The sequence below is a fragment of the Microcaecilia unicolor genome, chromosome 4 (assembly GCF_901765095.1).
Source record: "Microcaecilia unicolor chromosome 4, aMicUni1.1, whole genome shotgun sequence".
NCBI lineage: Eukaryota > Metazoa > Chordata > Amphibia > Gymnophiona > Siphonopidae > Microcaecilia > Microcaecilia unicolor.
Genome location: NC_044034.1, coordinates 183,527,447 through 183,550,894, shown reverse-complemented (window position 1 = coordinate 183,550,894; position 23,448 = coordinate 183,527,447). Strand labels below are relative to the sequence as shown.

Here is a 23,448-nt window from a genome sequence, read left to right as displayed (position 1 = left end):
TAGAACAAGGTTTTGTGATTTGGATGTTTTGTTTTTTGGTCCATTTAAAAAAAAAAAAAAGTCCAAGTGCAAAACAAACAACATCAAGCCATTGGGATGTAAGAGGAGCCAGCATTTTTAGTACACTGGTCCCCCTGGCATCCCAGGAAAGCAATAGGGCACCCTAGGGGGCACTTAAGTGGACTTCATAAAATGGTACCAGGCACACATCTCACCATTGCTCCCTTGTCTGCTGAGTCCCCTCAAACCCATCCAAAATCCATTACCCCCAACTGTACACCACTACTATAGCCCTTACAGGTGAAGGGGGCACCTATATGTGGGTACAGTGGGTTTCTGCTGAGTTTTGGAGGGCTCACAGTTTCCTCTAAAAGGGTAGCAGGTAGGGGGAGGTATGGGCCTGGGTCCACCTGTGTGCAGTGCACTGCACCAACCACTACACTACTCCAGGGACCTGCATGCCACTCTAATGGACCTGAGTATTACATCTGAGGCAGGCAAAGTAATGTTTTAAAATCACATTTTGGAGGTGGGGGTGGGAAGGGGTTAGTGAACACTAGGGGAGTAAGGAGAGGTCATCCCTGATTCCCTCCAGTGGTCACCTGGTAATTCAGGGCGCCTTTTTGTGCCTTATTCATTATGAAAACAGGTCTAGCTCAAAACATCTTAGTTTTAGTCCTGGACGGTTTTGTTTTGTTCCATTATGGCTGAAATACCAATTTGAACATTTTTGTGAGAAAAATGTCCAAATGCAGATGCCAGTTTTTGGACGTTTTTCTCTTTTGAAAATGAGCTCCAAAGTAACCTATGGAACTTAAACTTACAAAGTGCTTTGAAAATATGCCTCAGTAAGTACAACCATAGCATATGATACAAATGTGATATAAAATACACATACTTCATCCTGTTCTGTCTCTGTTATTTTTAGGACACAGACTGTAGAAGTCCGAATGGCACTGGCTTTATTTCCCAACTACTGGAGTTGCTGTTGAAGCTCAATCCAGCCATAAGATCATTTCAATTTTGTTTTGATTCAGTTTCATTCTCTTTCTATGTATGGATCCTATATGCTTAACTGATACATTTTTGAGTTCCATTACTATTTTTGTCTCCATAACCTCTACCAGCAGTTTTCTACCCTTCAAAAACAAATATATGAATTTGAGCAAGATGAATGCATTTCATACCACAGAGTAGCCCTTGGTATTGCTGACATTTCATCTCATCTTCTTGACTTTACTGTTTTGATTACTGCATTGCTTTTCTTCTCCTGCCTTTTCATTGCTAGCTCAAGAAAGGAACATTCAGGTACACTGGATATTTCCTTATCCTCAGTGAATTTACAATCCAAGGGCCCTGTTTACTAAGCAGTGCTAATGATTAGGACACACTAAATGCTAAGTCACCCATAGGAACACTAATTAGTGACAGAATTGTTATCTCAAGCAAACACTGATGGAACCATTATTCATAAGGAATATAGATGTCTTCATAACCTTTTTCTGAAAGTCCCTATTATTTATTTCATACCTAAAATACATAAATCTTAAGTTCCGACCTCCCCCAAGGATGCCCTATAGTCTTGGGTACAGGGTTCTTGCTTGAACCACTATGTGAATATGTGAATTTTTATTTACAAGATTTTGTGCCTCAGATAAGATCATATGTAAGGGAATCTATTAATTTGATCCAAGCTTTACAAGAAATGGAACAGCTTAATATGGAATTTATAGTATTAGTAACCATGGATGTAAATCCATTGTATACCAATGTTTCATAAAAGGAAGCTAAGGAACTTATTGATTACAAGCAAAAAAAAAAAAAAAAAAAGCCCATTTCGCTAAAAAATGAAACGGGCACTAGCAAGGCTATCACGGTTTTTAAGTGAACCGCAATTCTCCCCTCGCTTCACACCCCATCCATATCCACCGATTTCTCTTCTGCCCTGTCCTACCCTCCCATCCGTGTCCCGCGATTCTGCCCTCGCCTCCCATGCCATACATATCCAGCAATTTGCCTCTGCCCTGCCTTCCCATTGCTTGTGATGTACAGTGCGATTCGCCTGTGCCCTGCCCTCCCATCGCTTCAGATGTATAGTACGTTAGAGTGTACTTCAGTTTCTCCTCTCTCCTGCCCTCCCATGTCCAGCGATTCTTACCTCCCCTCCCATCTATCTCCAGCGATTCTCCTGTGCCCTGCCCTTCCCTCCACGTCCTATGATTTTGCCCTCCCCTCCATGTGCAGTGATTGTCCTCTGCCCTGCCCTCCCATCTGTGTCCCATGATTCTCCTCTTGCCTCCCACCCCATCGATATCCAGCGATTCGCTTCTGACCTGCCCTCCAATCCCATCCATGTGCAGTGATTCTCCTGTGCTCTGCCCTCCCATCCCATCCATGTCCAGCGAATGATGTACAGTACGTTGGAGTGTCCCCTCTGCTTCTCTTCTCTCCCCTGCCCTCCCCTGCATGTCCAGTGATTCTTCCCTCCCCGCCCATCTCATCTATGTCCAGTGATTCTCCTCTGCCCTGCCCTCCGTGTCCCACGATTTTGGCCTCTCCTCCATGTCCAGCGATTCTCCTCTGCTCTGCCCTCCCCTCCCATCTGTGTCCTGCAATTCTCCCCTCGCCTCCCATCCCATCGATATCCAGCGATTCGCTTCTGCCCTTCCATGCCACCCATGTGCAGCAATTGTCCTGTGCATTGCCCTCCCATCCTATCCATCTCCAGCGACTCTTCCCTCCCATTCATGGCCAGTGACTCTGTCCTTCCTGCCACCCTCCCTGTAAGCCGTCCATCTTACCTCAGGTCGGAGCGGCGGCACGCAGGCTGGGCTCGCATCGCCTCCAGCGTTCCCTTGCCTTCCGTCTCAGTGTCCCGCCCTCCTCCTCATTTCGTTTTTACACGAGGGTGGGACACTGAAAGGGAAGGGAACACTGGAGGCGAGCTGATGTGAGCATGTTACGAACCCAGACAGCCAGCCATCCAGAGAAGCTGAGGTACAAATTATTATATAGATTATCTTTCACAAACACAATTGTTTGATTCACATATTAACTTGATGAATAAGATAGCTCAATTACTTTCAATTTAAAGATAAGTATAATTTGTAAGTCAAGAGTGTTGCAATGGAAGCCACGATAGCCTCCACTGTAGCATGCCTTTATATGGCTCAATTTGCATCTAAATTTGTTTATGGATCGCTCTATGAGTAGCATATTGTCATCTGGAAAAGATTTATAGATGATGGTTTTTTTTAGTGTGGTTTGGAGGTATTCAAATGTTAAGGCAATTTTAACAATGTATCAATAATTGTGATTCAAATATCAAATTTACTATGCAGTTTGATTCAACTCATATTTTTTGCATATTTCTATGACATTGGATAAAGGTAGATTTGAAACTTCAATGTATAGAAAAGAAATGGACCGTAACTCCTTATTAGATTATTCTATCATCCAAAACATTTAAGGAATAGTATATTTTTGAGGATTAAGAGATTATGTTCTAAAAGAGAAGATTTTAATTTTCAAGAATCTTTGATAAAAAATCATTTTTCTCAGTGGAACTACCCTTCTAAAGCAATATATAAAGCTTATAAATGAGCTAAAAATGCACTTAGAGAATGGTTACTTCAAGATAGTAAATATATTAGAGAGGACAGTTTGTGTTTTTCCATATTCTACTCAGGCAATGAATTTGCAGAAAGCAAGTATAAAACATCGAGACATTTTGAAAATTCATTCGATATTTGAACAGGTACATAAATTTGCTTAAAGAAGACGTAGAAATCTGGCAGAAATGTTTTCGGAGTATAAACCAGTTGAAATCATAGATGCTGTGGAGCAATGCCAAAACTTCATTGGCTACCAGTAAAGTACAGGACTAAATTTAAAACTTTATGTCTGATCTGAAAGGAAATGGCCCTGAGTGCCTGAAGAATAGGATGATCCTCCACACACAGCCAAGGACACTAAGGTCCTCCCAAGGATTATCACTAACCACACCCTCTCCAAAACACATTACACGATGTGATACCCACAAGCGAGCGTTCTCTGGAGTAGCCCCCACACTCTGGAATGCGCTGTCTGAAAGGCTCTGCTTAACACAAGACTATCTCTATTTCAGGAAGCAGGTGAAAGCTTGGCTGTTCAACCAGGCCTTTAATGGAAGAAGTAACTAAAGTGTTAGTCTCACTCACACACACAATGAATGACATGGGCTGCACATACTACAGCAGGACATGTTAATCCACTCCTACTCTAGCTGAGATAATATTTAACCATCTCTCTGACCTCATGTGCAACTTTCTCTAAACCAGTCACCTACGGAGGAGTAGCCTAGTGGTTAGTGCAGTAGACTTTGATCCTGGGGAACTGAGGTCAATTCCCATTGCAGCTCCTTGTGACTCTGGGCAAGTCACTTAACCCTCCATTGCCCCTGGTACAAAATAAGTACCTGAATATACAGAGCCGTGCCTAGGGTCTCTGGCGCCCCCCTGCAGACTATCAGTTGGCAGCGGCGGCAGCGCCGCCCCCCCCCCCCCCCCCCGTGAAAATGATCGCTCACCACTTGCCACACTGACAGGAATTGTCAGCAATATTCTTAGAAACAAATTGCTATACATTGCAAAATAAGATAGCAGACGTAAATTCTCAAAATGGACATATTCCAAACACTAAAATGAAAATAAAATGATTTTTTTCTACCTTTGTTGTCTGGTGACTTTCTTTTTCTGATCATGCTGGCCCAGTATCTGATTCTGCTGCTATCTGTCCTCTTAACTCCGTTTCCAGGGCTTCCTTTCCATTTATTTCTTTCCTTTCCTCCTTTCTTCTTCATTTCTGGTCCTCAGCTTCTGCCTATTTTCTTCATCCATGTGCAGTTTTTCTCCTCTCTTCCTTTTCCCTCATTTCATCTCCTTCATCTTTCTTCCCTCCCCTCTATGTCCAGCAATTTCTCCTCTCTCCCTGAGCCCTGCCCTCCCAATCCATGCCCATCCATGCTCCTCTGTCCCCTGCCCCCTCCATTCATCCTTTTCCAGCAATTCCCCTCTCTCCCTGAGCCCTGCCCTCCCAATCCATGCTCCTCTGTCCCCTGCCCCCTCCATTCATCCTTTTCCAGCAATTCCCCTCTCTCCCTGAGCCCTGTCCTCCCAATCCATGCTCCTCTGTCCCCTGCCCCCTCCATTCATCCTTTTCCAGCAATTCCCCTCTCTCCCTGAGTCCTGCCCTCCCAATCCATGCTCCTCTGTCCCCTGCCCCCTCCATTCCTTTTCCAGCAATTCCCCTCTCTCCCTAAGCCCTGCCCTCCCAATCCATGCCCATCCATGCTCCTCTGTCCCCTGCCCCCTCCATTCATCCCTTTCCAGCAATTCCCCTCTCTCCCTGAGCCCTGCCCTCCCAATCCATGCCCATCCATGCTCCTCTGTCCCCTGCCCCCTCCATTCATCCTTTTCCAGCAATTCCCCTCCCTCCCTAAGCCCTGCCCTCCCAATCCATGCTCCTCTGTCCCCTGCCCCCTCCATTCATCCCTTTCCAGCAATTCCCCTCTCTCCCTGAGCCCTGCCCTCCCAATCCATGCCCATCCATGCTCCTCTGTCCCCTGCCCCCTCCATTCATCCTTTTCCAGCAATTCCCCTCCCTCCCTAAGCCCTGCCCTCCCAATCCATGCTCCTCTGTCCCCTGCCCCCTCCATTCATCCTTTTCCAGCAATTCCCCTCTCTCCCTGAGCCCTGCCCTCCCAATCCATGCTCCTCTGCCCCCTCCATTCATCCTTTTCCAGCAATTCCCCTCTCTCCCTGAGCCCTGCCCTCCCAATCCATGCCCATCCATGCTCCTCTGTCCCCTGCCCCCTCCATTCATCCTATTCCAGCAATTCCCCTCTCTCCCTTCCATGACCCCCCCTCGCATCCATGCTCTCGTCTCTCCCCTGCCCTCCCGCTCCCATTGTTCAACTGCCCGCCCTCTTCTCTCCCCCCAACATCCCTTTTCTTTTTTTTTCTTTTTAAATTTACCTCCGTGACGTCAGAAGAAGGCGGAACACAGCGAAGGGAAGGCTAGAGATGTCGGAAGCGCCGCCTCCTTCACTGACGCTGCGCTGCCGGAACCGCCACGGAGGTAAATTTAAAAAGGAAAAAAAAAAGAAAAGGGATGTTGGGGGGGGGGGGGGGGAGAAGAGGGTGGGCAGTTGAACAATGGGAGCGAGGTGAGCATGGTGCGGCGGCGCCCCCCAGAGGGAAGCGCCCCCCTGCCATGCTTACCTCGCTTACCGTGTTGGCACGGCCCTGTGAATATATGTAAACCACTTTGAATGTAGTTGCAAAAACCTCAGAAAGGCGGTATATCAAGTCCCATTTCCCTTTCCCCCCACCTATCTATATGCTCCATCTTTGGTTACCCAAAAAGTGACACAAAAGGTACATGGGCGTCCCTGTGAAAGAAAGTCACCCAAATGCAATAATCAAAACCGGGCCGTAAGGGCGTCTCGCCATCTATGGTCGTCCCCACAGGGGGCGTGTTATGGGAGGTGTTACGTGATGTGCGCCCCCAGCGTATAACGGCTTGCAAAATGGTTTCACATGGGTCAGAACATGAGCGTTCTTAATTAGAACTGAAATAAAAGCGACCAGAGTAAGGGGGAAGTTGTCTTTAGACCCATTAGTGATTTTGTGCAGTTGGAGAGTGGCGAGAGAGTTGTTGGGAGAGAAAGCTGAATCGTTGTTTGCAGAGAAAGCTGAGTTCAGTACCTGTTACCTTTGTCTGTGTCCCCTAGTCAGAACGTTTTCACCCTCACCTGCCTCATTTGTGTTTTACATTTTCAGCTTTCCCTACCCCTTCTAGCCCCCAAACTCAGATACCACTATTCCTTCCTCTATCGCCCCCATACCCTCCCCCTCTGCATTCCCTCCCCAAGTTCATATTTCATTCCCTTACCTGTTTGTAGTCTCTGTTTGTCTCTTTGTCCTGTGTACTGCTGCAGTGTGTTTGTGAAGACTGTCGTTTGCTGCTTGGAGAGTGAGTGGCTAGAGGGTGTGGCAGGAGTGCTTTCAGTGTGGCTCTGCTATGTGTGACAGAACAAAAAGAGAGGGTATACAGCATACACAGAAAGCATACAAACAAAAAAAGCAACACTGGGCCTTCAAGACTGGGACAGTCTTGAAGGCCCAGTGTTGCTTTTTTTTTTGTTTGTTTGTCTGCTGTGTGTGACCGCATTGTTTGTCGGTGGTGGGAGAGTGAGTGGCAGCTTCTATTTGTTCCTGCTGTGTTTCACCAAGTTGGTAGGGAGAGGTGAGCACTGGTGGCACTGCATTGCACCTCTAGTGTGGGGAAATGGAGGCACAAAATGCACAGTTGGTTTACATGTTGGAGGAAGAGGGAAAGCACCGCAGGAGGTACGCACGCCCCAGAGTTTTCAGGCCCCGTAGCAGTTTCCTAGACCTCACTGACCTGCAGTGTCTCACTAGGTACCACTTTGTTAGGGCTGCCATTCAGCACCTTTGAGACCAGCTCCAACCCCTCCTGCAGCCCAGGACCTGTAGGAACAACCCCATCCCTGTGCACCTAAAGATCACTGCTTCTCTCTCTCTTCTGGCCACTGGGAGTTTCCAGTCTGTCCTAGAAGTGAACATGGGTCTCACCCAGCCTTCCATTTCTAACTGCCTCACCCAGTTCCTTGATGCCTTCCTTACCCACACCTCTGAGTACATCACCTTCCCCACCCTCCCCCCAAGGCCCTGCAGAACAAAATGGCTGGCTTCTACGCCGTAGCTCGCTTCCCCTCGGTCATAGGCGCCACTGACTGCACACATGTCGCACTCAAACCCCCCCCCCCCCCCCCCCCCCGGGCACGAGAGGCCACTTATAGGAACAAGAAAGCATTCTACTCCATGAATATGCAAGTTGTGTGTGACACCCAGGGGGAGATTCTAGACATGTGTGCCCGATACCCAGGTTCCACCCATGATGCCTATATATTGCAGCACTCAGGAATCTTCCGCAGGTTTGACCAAGGGGAGATCACCGGCGGATGGCAACTAGGTAAGTGCAGCATGGATCTGCCCAAACTATACCTACTCCAACAGGCAGCCCTCAGCACTGTCTCCCTCCAGCTCACTCCACAACCCACTATTCCCCCCACCACCTCCACAAGGTACCTGCTCCAAACAATACACACTCATCTTTCTCATCCTGCTTCTCTCCAAAGGTGAGAGAGGCTACCCACAGTGAAGCTGGCTCATGACCCCCATAGTGCACCCACAAATAGGGTCAGAGGAGAACTACAACATTAGACATCGGACCACCCATGGCATAATCGAGCACACCTTTGGACAACTGAAGAGCAGGTTCCAATGTCTGGACCGTTCTGGAGGGGAGCTCCTGTACAGCCCCCAAAAGGTGGCAAAGATATTCCTGGCCTGCTGCATGCTACATAATTTGGCAATGCGCAGAGGACAGGCCCTCCCAGAACAGCCACAGCCACCACAGCAGCAGGCCCCAGAGGAACAGGATGAGGAGCCCCCTCCACCTCTCTCCCACAGAGCAGAGCAGAGTGCACACCAGCTGAGGCTCAGAACCAGGCAAAGATTGATTGAGACAAGTTTTATGTGAGAGTAAGTTGACATTTATTTATATCACACACAGTATTTACACACCACCACCACCTCCTCTCTCACCACCATCACCCTCTCTGTGTATATTCCCCTCTCCAACCCTCACCCCCCAGCATGTCCCATCACTTTCCTCGCCCCCTCCCCTGGCCCCGTACCCGTCCCCTCCTACCACTCCCACCGTGTTCCTTTGCAGCTGGTGCTGCAGGGGAACTCTGTAGAGAGTTCTCTGATGAGCTCCCACTCTCCTCCTCTGTGTCCACAAGGCACCTGCTGCCTCGGCTGCCCTGTGGAAGTCCAGCCACCTTGTGCTCTGTAGCTTGCCCTGCAACCTGGGCACAGGACCCAGAAGGGGAGCTGGTGTGGTGGCTGCTGGACCAGTGGCTGGGGAGGCTGAGGATCTTCTCAAGCTCCACTTCTTAGCAGGTGGTTGCTGTGCAGTGGTGGAAGTCGACGCCAGTTGTTGCTGCATCAGGGCTGTATTAGGTGCTCTCAGATTACGGTGTAGACCCTCAATGCTGTGCTCCAGTAGTTGGAGCTGCTGTATCACATCACGTTGGGCCTGTACCGCTTCCCGTTGCACCTGTACCGCTTCACATTGGGCCTGGAGAGCTTCCCAGTGCACCTGTACCGCTTCCTGTTGGGCCTGGAGTGCTTCCCAGTGCAGATCCAATTTCTGGCGCCGGTAGTCTTCCATGTGCACATTCTGGGCCAGCAATTGTGTGGCGAGGCACAGTAGCTGCCCCCTCTGGCTGGATGGCCTCTGCTGAGGGAGGTGTCCCCCTTCTATATCTTCTGTTTCTTCTTCAATGCTATCATCAGCAAAGGCTGAGGGTGGTGGAGGAAGAGCCTCTGCTGCGGGTGGTGGAGAGAGAGCCGGCACTGCTGCTGCTGGGTCATGTGGTTCCACCCCATGGTCCTGTGTGGCTTCTTGTCCAGGCTCACTGTTTTGGTGCTCTGTGTGCTGGGGCTGGTGGCCACTAGGGCCAACTTCTTCCTCCGACTGGCTCATCACCTGCATAGCAAAAGGGGAGGAAGTGTGTTAGTCAAAATAACCCACTTTTGTTTTTCAGCATTCATATACATAGCCCCACAGGCAAAGACCCAGCAAAGAGATGGTGAGGAATGGGATTGGCAGGCAAGCCACAGATGGTACAGAGCTGGAGACAAGGAGCGCAGTGTACTACAGAGACTGATGTGGAAGAGAGCCACACAGGCAAGTGGGTAGTCATAGAACTGTGGAAGAAGTGCAGAGGACACAGGGGCTACAGCACAGAGATTTGGGAAGGAGATATGCAGAGTTTGGTGATGGGGAAGGCCCCCAAAGCTGTGAAACAGTGGTAACCTACACACATTTTATTTATTTTTCATATTTTATATTTTAAATATATTATTTACATATAATATATACATTGCTGGAAACCCTACCCCCTGCTACTCCCTGTGTCACGATCTGTAATGAAAAGTGATTTGCATTGCATGTGGTGTTTTCCCCCCTTTCCCTACTTAGGACCACCACACTGTCCCCCACTTGTGTAAAACAGAGTGTAGTACAGCACAACAGAAACCCCAGCTTCCTAATGGTCAACCTACCTGAGCCCTTAGGCTGTGCTGATGTGTCAAGGAACCCAATGCCATGGATCCCCTCCTGGGGCAAGAGCCCATGAATGATGCGCTCGATGGGAGTAAAGTTAGCGGTGTCATCTGCTGGGGGGTTGGCACCAGCCTTCCTCCTGACATCACGCCTCAGCCGGCGCCACTTTCGTTTGCAGTCTTCCACATCCCTGCCACAGTGGAAGACCGCGTTGAGCCGGTCCCTTACTGCTTCCCATTCTCGCTGCTTCGTTGTAGCAGCTAGCCTCTGGCCCGTCGGAGCAAAGAGATGCATGTGCCTCCTCTGTATTTCTTGAACCAGCAGTTCAACTTCTGCGTCGGTGAAATTACCCTTGCGGGTGGGTGGTTGCTTTGGTGCCATTGTATCAATGCGATGCAAAGTATCGAAAATACAGAGAAGGGCGCTTAAATACGCTCTCAGGAATGCCCATGTGAGAATGAGATGGGTGTCCCTGAGATGGGTGCCCTAATTTTGATTATCGATAAAATCCCTGAACGTCTCCAGCTGCTTTGCCGATTTGTGTGTCCTAATTTCTATTATAGGTAGGGAACTATGGGCGTCCCAGCTGCACTGTGTTTCGGGTGTCCTCATTTCGATTAAGGGGTGATAATGATAAATGTCCGCAGCTGCTCTTCCCATTTGGAAGTTTGCATTTCCTTTATTGGCGCCTCTTTAAAATGGCTTTGTCTGTGCTTGCAGTGTAGAAGTTTTTTTTTTTAATGGGGTGGTATTTCAAAGCGTTTTAGCTCCAGTTATAGTAACCCTTGTTTTTGCCACTGTATGCTTTTGTACACCTGTTTGTTTGTGGGTTTCTTTTAGCATATACTCTGCATTTTCTACATGTGACCAACTCTCCATTCTCTACCCTCCAGGAGCTCCTTGCTGTGTGTGATGTGCTCCCTCATTGCCCCCCATTCTCTCTCTCTCCTTTGTTGAAGCAGGCAGCCTCTGGTCCCTTGGAGCCAACAGATTCTTGCACCACAAGTTCAAGGTAAGCTCATACCTCTCAGCCACCTCTTCCCTTTCTGCTATGTAGGTGCTAAACAAACACTTATTGCATCTTGCAGGACAGCTGGTCAAGAGGACTGCAAGAGGCAGCAGTGGACTGTAATACACTGGACTCAAAGAGCCATGATTGTTTCTACCCAATTCACTGTACAGATGTCTTGTTCTCTATTGGACACACTCAGTTGTGGCTGCCTGTGGGGTGCGGGAGGGGAAGAGGCCCTGAGAATGGATGTGTGCATCCCTCATGGTCAAGGGCTCCCCATTCTGTCTCTGTTCTTTGCATTCAAATCTTATGTCTATTTTCAACAGGTTCATGGGTATCCACAGAAGGTAGTTTTTCTCCCGCTTTGCACATCATGCGTCTCCCCGTTAGGTTCCATCCTTCTTTATGTGGTGAATCCCAGTCTCCTTTTATGAAGTGCCCACCCACTCTCAAGGTTGTTGGGGGTGGGCAGGGGGGAAGCATATATGCATTGAATGTCTTTTCCACATTATTCAACACACTCCTACAATCCTCCATAGCTATGGAACAACATTTCTAAATTCTATCCTGCAAACTATTTTCAAGGTGGCCACAGGTGCGTGCCTACCACGGCCTTGAGCCCTTAAGTCATGGTGAGGGAGAGGGGTTCTGGTTACAGTTCCTATTCTAAATTACCTGCAGGTGGCTACAGCCTGGTGCCTATATAATTCCCCTAGCCTGTGCCCTTCTGTACCTGATGTATTATATTGCAACTGTGATGAAGTAAACATCCATCTAAAGCTTTTACTCTTGTTTTGCCTTTTCTCCTCGGCACAATATACCATTGCTACTACTCCTTCCTGGCCCTCACCAATGAGGTTTGTTTGTGGGTAAGGGTGTCTGGCGATCAGAGAGCAAACATCGTCTATGCGCTACCTATGGTTATCTGCAAGTTTCTACTTGGCAGATCACTAGTGCTAGACAACATACCTATTATTTACACAACTCTGTGCTGTGGGGCTCTATGGTAAGGGGGGAGAGGCTGGATGGGCATCTGTGTTCCTCAACAGAATTGCCCACCCAGCTTCCCCCACCCCCCACTTACCATACAGCCATGCAGTTTGGAAGGAACAGGTGGCCTTCTGTATGGCCACATGTACCAAAGTCTCTCTGTCATAGTTCACCTATCATGCAACCCAGATTGCTGCCTCCTCTCACATCAACCCCAGCATTTGATAATAATACATATGTAGTGCACAAAGTACACACACAGACCCTGGTCAGTGCCAAAAGTGTCAAATTGTATTGAAACTATATACAATTAAAAACTATTTACAATTCCCCCCCCCCCAAAAAAAAAATCAATCTCCCCTCCCCTATCCCTCCTCCTCTGCAAATGGTGTCATAGCAGCTCAATAATCAGCAGCACGAGCCTGCTGTGTGTCTCCTGCCGCTCCCCCACAGAGTGCTGCAGTGCTGCCACCTCCTGCAGCAACTGGTTGACTACAGTAACCAGTTGCTGCAGGAGTTGCAGTACTGCGGCACTGTAGTCTGGAGCTGCTGCTGTGGGTGGAGCTGCTGGTGTTGCTGGGGCTGGTGGGTGCTCCTCCTCCTCCAGAGGAGGCATATCTTCCCACGCCTCGGCCTCCTCCTGCCGCCGCTGCCGCCCTGTGTATGTAACAGGATTGTCTTTGAGATCAGCACATCCAATATGGCTTGCATAGTGCAGGAGCTGGCTGGCCTGAGGCGTGAGATGGGGAAAGGTGTGGTGAGCCCTGGGCTATACCCATGGGGTGCGAGATGCATGACATAACATGAAAGGGAACTCTGGATGCTGGTCTGACACAGAGTACACAGGCAGACCACACTCATTGCTCAGCAGCATGTTTGCTTTATGATTTGTGACTATGGTTGGCTGATCATTTTGGGGTTTTGTTTTGTTTTTTTTGGGGGGGGAAGCACATAACTTTAATATGAGGCAATGACATCCACTAACAGTAGGACCTAAGGCAGGAATACCATGAAATAGTATCCACTCCAGAAAGGGGGATATAGAAGTGAGGCATGTCATCTCATTCATTTCAGAGGTTAGTTGGAAGTTGCAGCCACACTCATGGGAGGGTAGCTGCAACCTCAGGCCTTGATCTGGGACAGAGGTGTTATGACTTACTAGTTGCCTATTAGCTACATGGAAACTGATATTGTACAGGACATTTGCATTATTAAATAAATATATTTACAAATGAGTACAGGTGCTCTGTTTATAATACTTACGTCGGGCCCTGAGGCGCCGTCTCACTGCCCTGATTATGTCAGGGCTCTCCCTCTTGGTTCTTCGGAACCTCCGCCGGAGGGACTCGAGGTCCCTCCGAATGCCAAATCTTCTGCAAGATATAAGTTTGCACAACAGAAGTCAGGGGATGGCCCTTCTTGCCTTCAGTACACAAATTCATTTGGAAATCAAATAGGAGAGACTTACAACACTGATTGGGGTGGGGTGGGGGGGGGACATTACATTGGTACAGATGATGTCATTGAGGTGGAGAGAGAGTACCGTTTGTGTGCAGTATTGTAGGGATGTGGGAATGTTTTTGCTTTCTAGTACATAGATTCTATTAATGAATGTGCATGTGCACATATCACTGATTATCCTTGAATGCAGACTACAGTTTGTGCTTACATTGCTGAGGGAGCTCTTATATGTGTAGCTACAGGAGGGGGCGCTGATAGCCCGGGGGGGGGGGGGGGGGTGAGCAAACACTTACCTCTCCAACCTGTCCCTTATCTCACCCCAGGCTTCGATGGAGAGAGTCCTGGAGGGCAGGTGGTGGTGACGAAAAATAATTCTTCTGTGCTTTAAGCACAGGTGCACTAGGCACAGAGTCTCCTGCTCACTAAAATTTGGTTCTCTACGGAGTGTCATGTTTCTCAGTGAATAACTTGTTGGAAACCATGCATCGCCTTATATGGACGCCCATGCATGATGGGCATCCTTACATGCACAGCTCCATATATGGATGACCATCCCATATATGGACAGGTCAGTACGTGCACATCTTGGCATCTATAATGGCTCCACACATGGATGGCCGTGACGCATGGACGTTCATGGACTGTCATCACGCGTGTGGGGCCTATGTGCGGAGCCCTCCTTATATGGATCATTATGAAGTGTGCGAAATTCATATACACACAATAAAATATGTATGTTCCTTATATTTCCCATAGCTGCATGTTCCGGAAGTACAGTGCATATAGTTGCGGATATGCAGGTACAGGAAAAATATAAGGAACATTGAGAAGTGTGAAGCACAGTAACGAGGACACGTTTGTCACAGAACTGCAGAAGGACATCCCTGTTACAGGGCCGCCGTCCTTAGGTCGGCCTAGTTAGATGGACATCGTTCGGCAGTTCTGTGACAAACGTGTCCTTATTCCTGTACTAAGGATGTCTTTGCAGTATTTTTCCTATACTTTGTGGGCATCCCTGATTTGGGCGTTTTCAACTGCGATAATGGAATGTCTAAGGGCGCCCTTTTTCCTATACTTTGGGCGTCCCTGATTTGGGCATTTTCAACTGCGATAATGGAATGTCTAAGGACGTCCATACTATTCTTCCATTATACCTGTCTGATTTTGGCCGACTTCGTGACGGCGTCCAAATTCAGATTTGGACAACCTTTCGAAAATGCCCCTCTTGCGCCATACTTTGTATTGTTATTTGAATATTTTGACTGCTGTAATTGCCTATTGCTCATGCTTGATCTATTCTTACTGTACACTGCCTTGAGTGAATTCCTTCAAAAAGGCGGTAAATAAATCCTAATAAATAAATAAAAAGTACCTACGATTATATATTAGGAGTTTATCCTTCTAATATATCCCCACAGTATATAGGGCATATCTACCAGAAAAATCAAATTGCATACAGGAGAACATTTAAGTAATATTCACCTGCACAAAACTGAAGCACCATTGGATGGAGTTCCAACATACTGTAGAAGATTTAAGATTTGTCGTGCTGAAACAAATTCATCTTAGTAGAGGTAATATAATCACAAAGTATATTAATGTGTGAACAGAGAATGATTTAATCCTTGTAAACTGTCCACCTGTTGGGCCTGCATAAAAATATTGGATGGCATGAATTATGATGTAGGGCGCAAGTATTATGGTTGATATAACTGTGCGTGTGTCATTGTCACTTCATTCAGAAGCGGGAGAGTTCCCGAGGCAGTACCCACTATACTTTTCTTAAAAGTATGATATAATGATTTGACGTATGATTAAAATAAGAATATTTAGATTTAAAATTTGTGAGATGTAAATAATGTTGTGGCAAGTCTTGGTTAAGTTTCATTTTGTTTAGACATCCAGCTTGTGATGTGCTGTGAAATGCAACATTGTGGCATGATATCCAGCTCCTGTTGATGCTGTAAAATGAAACACAACACTGTGTCGAGCTATAAACTGAAGATTAGTCACTGTTTGAACATTATTTCATGGATTTCTCAAGCTGTAGATTCAATATCTGATTTACTGATTGAACATTACTTGATAGATTTCTCATTCATTTGACTGATGGATCGAGCACATTTGGATTGAGCATAAAGTGATATATAAAGGTTTCCCTAGGCCAAGTACAGGCACAGGATTTTGATAATGGACTTGAGATTTACTAAGGAAAGATTGCTGAAGAACATTTTAAATAAGATAAGTGAGATTTTGAAAATATTAATCTGTGCATTCAAGAGTGAATAACATTTTTCACTTTCATCAATAATAGCCCAGAAAATGTTTGAGATACTTTACAATACCAGGGGTTTTGATAACAGAATAAAGTTTGGATAGAAAATACCATTTTATTGTGAACTGTATTTTCTAATTTATGGTATATGTTTATGAGGGAAATTATTAGTGATAATAGTGTTTCCCATTAAATATTTATGTTAGTAAACAGGGCCCCAAGTTTGTATTTGAGGAAATGGAGAGTAAAGTGACTTGCCCAAGGCCACAAGGAGCTTCAATGGGATTTGAACACTGTTCTTCAACCTGCTAGTCTAAATGCTAGATTACATCCAATACTCAGATGATTGTGTGCAATTCTGGTCACCGCATCTTAAAAAAGATTATAGTGGAATTAGAAAAGATACAGAGAAGGGAAATGTAAATGATAAAGGGAATGGGACAACTTCCCTATGAGGAAAGGCTAAAGCGGCTAGGGCTCTTAAGCTTGGAGAAAAGACAGCTGAGGGAAGATATGGTAGAGGTCTATAAAATAATGAGGGGAGTGAAATAGGTAAACGTGAATCGCTTGTTTACTCTTTCCAAAAATACTAAGAATAGAGAGCACGCAATGAATCTAGAAAGTAGTAAATTTAAAATGAATCGGAGAAAACATTTCTTCACTCAACGTGTAATTAAACCGGAATTCTTTGCCAGAGTATGTAGTAAAAGCAGTTAACTTAGCTGGGTTTAAAAAAAGGTTTGGAAAGCTTTCTAAAAGAAAAGTCCATAAGCCAGTCTTAAATAGATTTGGGGAAAATCCGCTTTTTATTTCTAGGATAAGCAGCATAAAATGTTTTGTACTGTTTTGGGATCTTGCCAGGAACTTGTAACCTGGACTGGCCACTATTGGAAACAGGATGCTGGGCTTGATGGACCTTTGGTCTGTCCCAGTATGGCAATACTTATGTACTTATGATCCATGCCCGAGGTAGTCAGATCTTTGATTTGAGATCTTAAGATGGCAGCTTTCCAGTAATCTGGAATGGAACCTAAAGAGAGGCTAAGAGAAATCAGAGATTGAATGAAGGGAAGTAATGACTCTACAGTGCATTTTAAAATGCTTGAAGGGATTGGGTCAGTTAAATAGGCTGTAGTGTTCAGCTGCTTGATTGCTCAGCAAACTGAGTCATAGTACTACGTAGAATCCTATAAGAAGCTGTGAGGGAGAAGTCAAATCCATTGTCTATACAATATACAGGTGTGGGTACAGTTGAAAGACTGTGCCGCAGATTGGCTATTTTATTTTATCATCAAGCAAAATAGCCTCCACACACATGGACCACAACTAATAAAAACAAACTAAAAATCATGGGGCTTTTACAGTGGCTGACTTGGTGCCACATTTAGAGTGACAGCTGATGCAATATCACCACAGAGAGGCTAATTCCTATCATCCCAATTTAAATTAAATTTAGCAGGACTTAAATTCCTGCAAAAATTTTGTATCAAAAGTATTTATAAGGAGCACTCTATTTACTAAATAAACCAATGGTTCCCAAACCTGGTCCTGGAGGCAACCCAGCCAGTCAGGTTTTCAGGATATTCACAATGAATATGCAGTGGAGAATATTCATTGCGAAGATCCTGAAAACTTGACTGGATGAGGTGCCTACAGGACCTGGTTTGGGAACCACTGACAAACTACTGAGCAAGATCGTAACTGCAGTACAAAAAAAGAAAAAGAATACTAAGAGTAGCCCCCTTCAGGACTACCTTTGAATGCTTGGTGGTCTAGTGGTGCAGTCAAGCCAGTCACAGTAACCATTTTGAGAGCAAAGCCAGAATGGGAAGGAGTAACTGTAACAACTCCTGCCCCAACTACACTCCTAGACCACCAGGGATTGTAAGATAGGCCCAGGGGGACCTAGAGGTACAGTGTAAGCCAGAAGGAGGGGCAACTCTTGTTTGGGAGGAGAGAGGGAGGCAAACAAACAGGACAAAGAACAAATTTTCAGGTTCCACTAAACACACACATGGTTATTTGAGAAGTATGGCCAGGGCTATACAGTTCTCACAGCAGAAACGGAGTCAAGTTACACAGGCTACTGATCTGAGACTGCAGGGCACTCAGAGGAGTGATGCCATACTGGAATATGGAATCAAGTTGGTACCTATGTATGTAAAGGTTGACAGTAAACAAAAACAGGTAGCATAGTTTAAGCTGGCAACTTTTTTTTTTTTTTTTTTGGGGGGGGGCAGTTTAATTCCCATAATTCTGTGGCTAGGGACAGATTCTATGACAATTCAAACCTAAATTTTCATCAGTGTATGGTGTTTTATGGTCTAGATTAGTCAATTTAGAATATGGAACAGTAGGTCTGGAAACATTACACAAGCTTTCCTACTAGCAGTAAAAATGGGAGAAAGTCCTTCAAAACCAGATAATTTTAACAAAAGTGAAGCAACATGGAATTTAATTTGCTGAGTAAGCATATTTATTATATGAAGAAATTAAACTATGCTCTTCTGAATCTTGTAATGAGGACGTTATGATATTTTTCAAAAATACTGTTTTGCAATGCATGCTGTGAACTATCAAACTAGGAATGACATCTAAACAATGTATGAGTTATTTATGAGCTGTGTGGCTTGAGCAGCATTATTACGAAAAGCTGTAATGATTAAGCTCAAACCAGCAACTGAAAGGTTAACTAATTCCACCTCATAAAAATTTCTCTGCACATTTATTTTAAATACTCATTATTTGATAGACTGCCTTTCATAAAGATGATCAAGGCGGTTTACAATAACCAAAATAAATACTAGAACAATGAATATGTTTATCCTATACATGAAACGTATGCAGCATGGAATGACATACAACTATCTCCCCAATATTATCCCTTTCTATTGCTAACCTGCCCAAGAGTTATCAGTGAAGATACTAAATAAGGGCTTAAGTACTAAGTATTTTCTTCATAGACACAAAATAGAAAACAAAAAAACAAAACAAAACAGTAACAACTTTTAGTCCAGTAGTTCCCAAACCTGGTCCTGGAGGCACCCAAGCCAGTCAGGTTTTCAGGATATCCACACTGAATATTCATGACAGATTTGCATGCACAGCCTCCACTGCATGCAAAACTATTTCATGAATATTCATTGTGGATATCCTGAAAACCTGACTGGCCAAGGTGCCTACCATGGACTTTGTCCCCATCCCAGTGGGATCAGGTTTGGGAACAACGGTTTTAGTCTATCAGCTTCATCAATGCTATCTTAGCTACAGTTAAAGGACGTGGGAATTAACATGTGCTAACAGCACAGTTTGAAAATAACCAATTTGTATTGGGGTAAAGGGTTTAAGGGGGGGGGGGGAGAGGTAGACTGCACCTTACAGTTAACATGGTCATTAATATGTCATGTATGTTATTTCACATGTTAACTGCTTTTCATCACAGACAACAAAACAGTTCACAGTGCTAATAAAGAAAAAAGCATCTAAGGAGAAACAGGAGGATTAAAAAAAACACAATATAACAAGAAAAAAGAAACACAAGCATATGGGTGGCAGGGGACCATTAATTCCAAGAAACAACAGTAAAACCTGACAGTCTTCAAACCCAAAGGTTAAAGGGTCAACTCAAGCTATCTTAATTGGAAGTTTTAAGACTAGACTTACATTTTGAATTGGATGTTATGTTCCGGAGGTCATAGGGTAGTGTGTGCCATAAGAGAGGGGCAATATAAGCAAACACGTAACCTCCATGTGAAGTCTGAATGGAGGAGGGATGACTAGCAATGACTAATGACTAATGAGCGTTGAATTTGGCAATGACAGTGAAGAATAGAAAGTAAATACACCTGTTAAACTAACTAGAAAGCTGGTAGGATATGAACTGTAAATTTGACTCAATAATTTGGAAAGCCATTGTTGTTCATCCAGAAGGGGGGCAACACGATTAGCTCATTGGGCATTATAAAGCAAGTAGACTGCATATTTTGGATGAGTTGGAGGTACTCAAAGGAAATCAGGGTAAGGCCACTGTGTTTAATCCAGCCTACTCATGAGAATGTGGACAAGGAGTCAAAGGTCCTTCAGTTCAAGAACTGATTTGATTGAGCAATTTGTTACAGTGCATAAAGGAAGACCTACCTTTGGCTGAAGTTTGAGCACAGAATGTGGACTATGCAACAGAGAATGTCTCCCTGTTTCCATGGGTTCTGTCTCTGTCCCCATCTACAGAAGCCTCAAAAACTTATGATTTTACATTTAAATCTTTTTATTAAAGTATAAAAAGGAACCATATGCTGTGCAACTGTTGTGTATAAATTACAAATAGAAAACAATAACAACAACAAGCAGCTATAATAATCCTCCCCCATCACTACCCTCTACCCTTTCAATCTTAGACGTGTCATTTGTCATGCTGTATTGATTTTATTTCATTTTCAATTTTGTTTTTGACACATAGCATCAATTGCTGGAATATACAACAACTTTTTCACAAGCATCCTATAATACAGTTCATTCAATAGGTATGTGTCCTATTTGTATTATCTTCCATATATTTAGAAAACGTTTTTAGTCTATGCATGTTTTTTTATTTTTTATGTTTGTAATATAGACGCATCAATTGATTCATCTATTTTTGTCTAATTATTTCGGTTTAAATATATTACCTTATTTTATTATGTATATGTTGGATATTTGCTAATTATATCTTTACTGTTGATATTTATGGATGTTGTTTCTATATGGTTATGCAACTTTACCTGTGTTATACATAAGGGTTTTTGTAACTTTTAAACGTGTATCGTTCAAATATATTGTTTTGGTTTATGTGTCTCAATAATTATTTATTACTAATAATAATTTATTATAGACTTGTTTATTCGCTTTTATATGTGTGTGTGTGTATATATACACACACACATATATATATATATATATATATATATATATATATATATATATACCGTATTTTTCGGACTATAAGACGCACCGGACCATAAGACGCACCTAGGTTTTAGAGGAGGGAAATAGGAAAAAAAAAAATTTCCTTTTTCCCTCCTCTAAAACCTAGGTGCTCCGGTGCGTCTTGACGGAGTTTTGGACCGCCGTCCCGTACTTACACAATTCCATGTTCCCTGGTGGTCTAGTGACGTCGGGGCAGGAAAGAGCCCCCTCTTTCCTGCCCATCGCGCTGCTCTCCGTGCTCCTCACTGCTTTCTGACGGTCTCGGCGATATTCAAAATGGCCGCCGAGATTCTCGCGGCCATTTTGAATCTCGCCGAGACCGTCAGAAAAGCAGTGAGGAGCACGGAGAGCAGCGCGATGGGCAGGAAAGAGGGGGCTCTTTCCTGCCCCGACGTCACTAGACCACCAGGGAACATGGAATCGTGTAAGTACGGGACGGCGGTCCAAAAACGCTACCTTCGGACTATAAGACGCACCCCCCATTTTCCTCCCAAATTTTTGGGGAAAAAAGTGCGTCTTATAGTCCGAAAAATACGGTATATATACACTAGTAAAAAAGGCCCGTTTCTGACACAAATGAAACGGGCGCTAGCAAGGTTTTCCTCGGAGTGTGTATGTTTGGGAGAGTGTATGTGAGAGTGGCTGTTTGAGAGTCAGAGTGAAAGTGTGTGTGTGTGTGTGTGTGAGAGAGAGAGTGAGTCTGGGTGTGAGTGTGTTTGTGAGAATGAGAGTGTGTGCAAGTGTGTATGTGAGACACAGTGTGAGAGAGAGTGTGTGTGTGTGTGTGGGCGAGAGAGAGAGTGTGTGTGAGACAGATTCTCTGTGAGAGTGAGTGTATGAGACCAAGCGAGTGTGTGAGTGACTGTGTGGCACATAGAGAGTGAATGTGATACAGTGTGAGACAGAGTGTGTGAGAGTGAGAGTCAGAAAGACATTGTATATGAGAGAGAGAGTGTGAGCCCTGCCCTCCCAATCCATGCCCATCTGTCCCCTGCCCCCTCCATTCATCCTTTTCAGCAATTCCCCTCTCTCCCTGAGCCCTGCCCTCCCAATCCATGCCCATCCATGCTCCTCTGTCACCTGCCCCCTCCATTCATCCCTATCCAGCAATTCCCCTCTCTCCCTGAGCCCTGCAATCCATATCCATCCATGCCCATCTGTCCCCTCCATTCATCCCTATCCAGCAATTCCCCTCTCTCCCTGAGCCCTGCCCTCCCAATCCATGCTCCTCTGTCCCCTGCCCCCTCCATTCATCTCTTTCCAGCAATTCCCCTCTCTCCCTGAGCCCTGCCCTCCCAATCCATGCCCATCCATGCTCCTCTGTCCCCTGCCGCCTCCATTCATCCCTTTCCAGCAATTCCCCTCTCTTCCTGAGCCCTGCCCTCCCAATCCATACCCATCCATGCTCCTCTGTCCCCTGCCCCCTCCATTCATCCCTCTCCAGCAATTCCCCTCTCTCCCTGAGCCCTGCCCTCCCAATCCATGCTCCTCTGTCCCCTGCCCCCTCCATTCATCCCTTTCCAGCAATTCCCCTCTCTCCCTGAGCCCTGCCCTCCCAATCCATGCCCATCCATGCTCCTCTGTCCCCTGCCCCCTCCATTCATCCCTTTCCAGCAATTCCCCTCTCTCCCTGAGCCCTGCCCTCCCAATCCATGCCCATCCATGCTCCTCTGTCCCCTGCCCCCTCCATTCATCCCTTTCCAGCAATTCCACTCTCTCCCTGAGCCCTGCCCTCCCAATCCATGCCCATCCATGCTCCTCTGTCCCCTGCCGCCTCCATTCAACCTTTTCCAGCAAGTCCCCTCTCTCCCTTCCATGACCCCCCTCGCATCCATTCTCCTCTCTCTCCCATGTCCCAGCCTGGCCCGCCCTCTTCTCCCCCCCCCTTCGCATCCATGCTGTCGTTTCTCCCCTGCCCTTCCGCTCCCATTGTTCAAGTTTACTGGCCACCCTCTTCTCTCCCCCCAACTTTTTTTTTTTTTCTTCTTTTTAAATTTACCTCCGTAGCGGTTCCGGCAGTGCAGCGTCAGGGAAGGAGGTGGCGCTTCCGACGTCTAGCCTTCCCTTCGCTGTGTTCCGCCTTCTTCTGACATCATCCTTGACGTCAGAAGAAGGTGGAACACAGCGAAGGGAAGGCTAGAGACGTTGGGAGCGCCGCCTCCTTCCCTGACGCTGCCAGAATTGTTTGGTTTTTTTTCCGCCCTCGACGTCATGACGTTTGACGCGAGGGCGGGGCAGAGACGGCTGGCTGGCTTGAAGGCTTCACACCATGAATCCACGAACCCTTCAGCCTGGGAGTGACGTCAGATGGCTTCAGAACGTTGTCCTCAGAACGTTGAGGGTGCGTTTTATTATATTATATATATATATATATATATATATATATATATATATATATATATATATTTTCTTGATATAGTACATTGCGGGTATATTTAATATTTTAAGTTCTATATCATAGTTCTTTTAGCTGTTACGACTAGTTTCTTTTATATCATTTTATATATCAATTCCTTATATTTGTTATTTTATGAGTTTTATTAGTTTA

At 45.6% G+C, this 23,448-nt stretch overlaps 1 protein-coding gene across 1 annotated transcript in view; it reads right to left on the bottom strand.

Annotated features, from left to right (window-relative positions):
- PDE3B (phosphodiesterase 3B) overlaps window positions 1-23,448 on the bottom strand; it is a 569,033-nt gene that overhangs the window by 76,913 nt on the left and 468,672 nt on the right. The gene's annotated exons all lie outside the window — the stretch shown is intronic.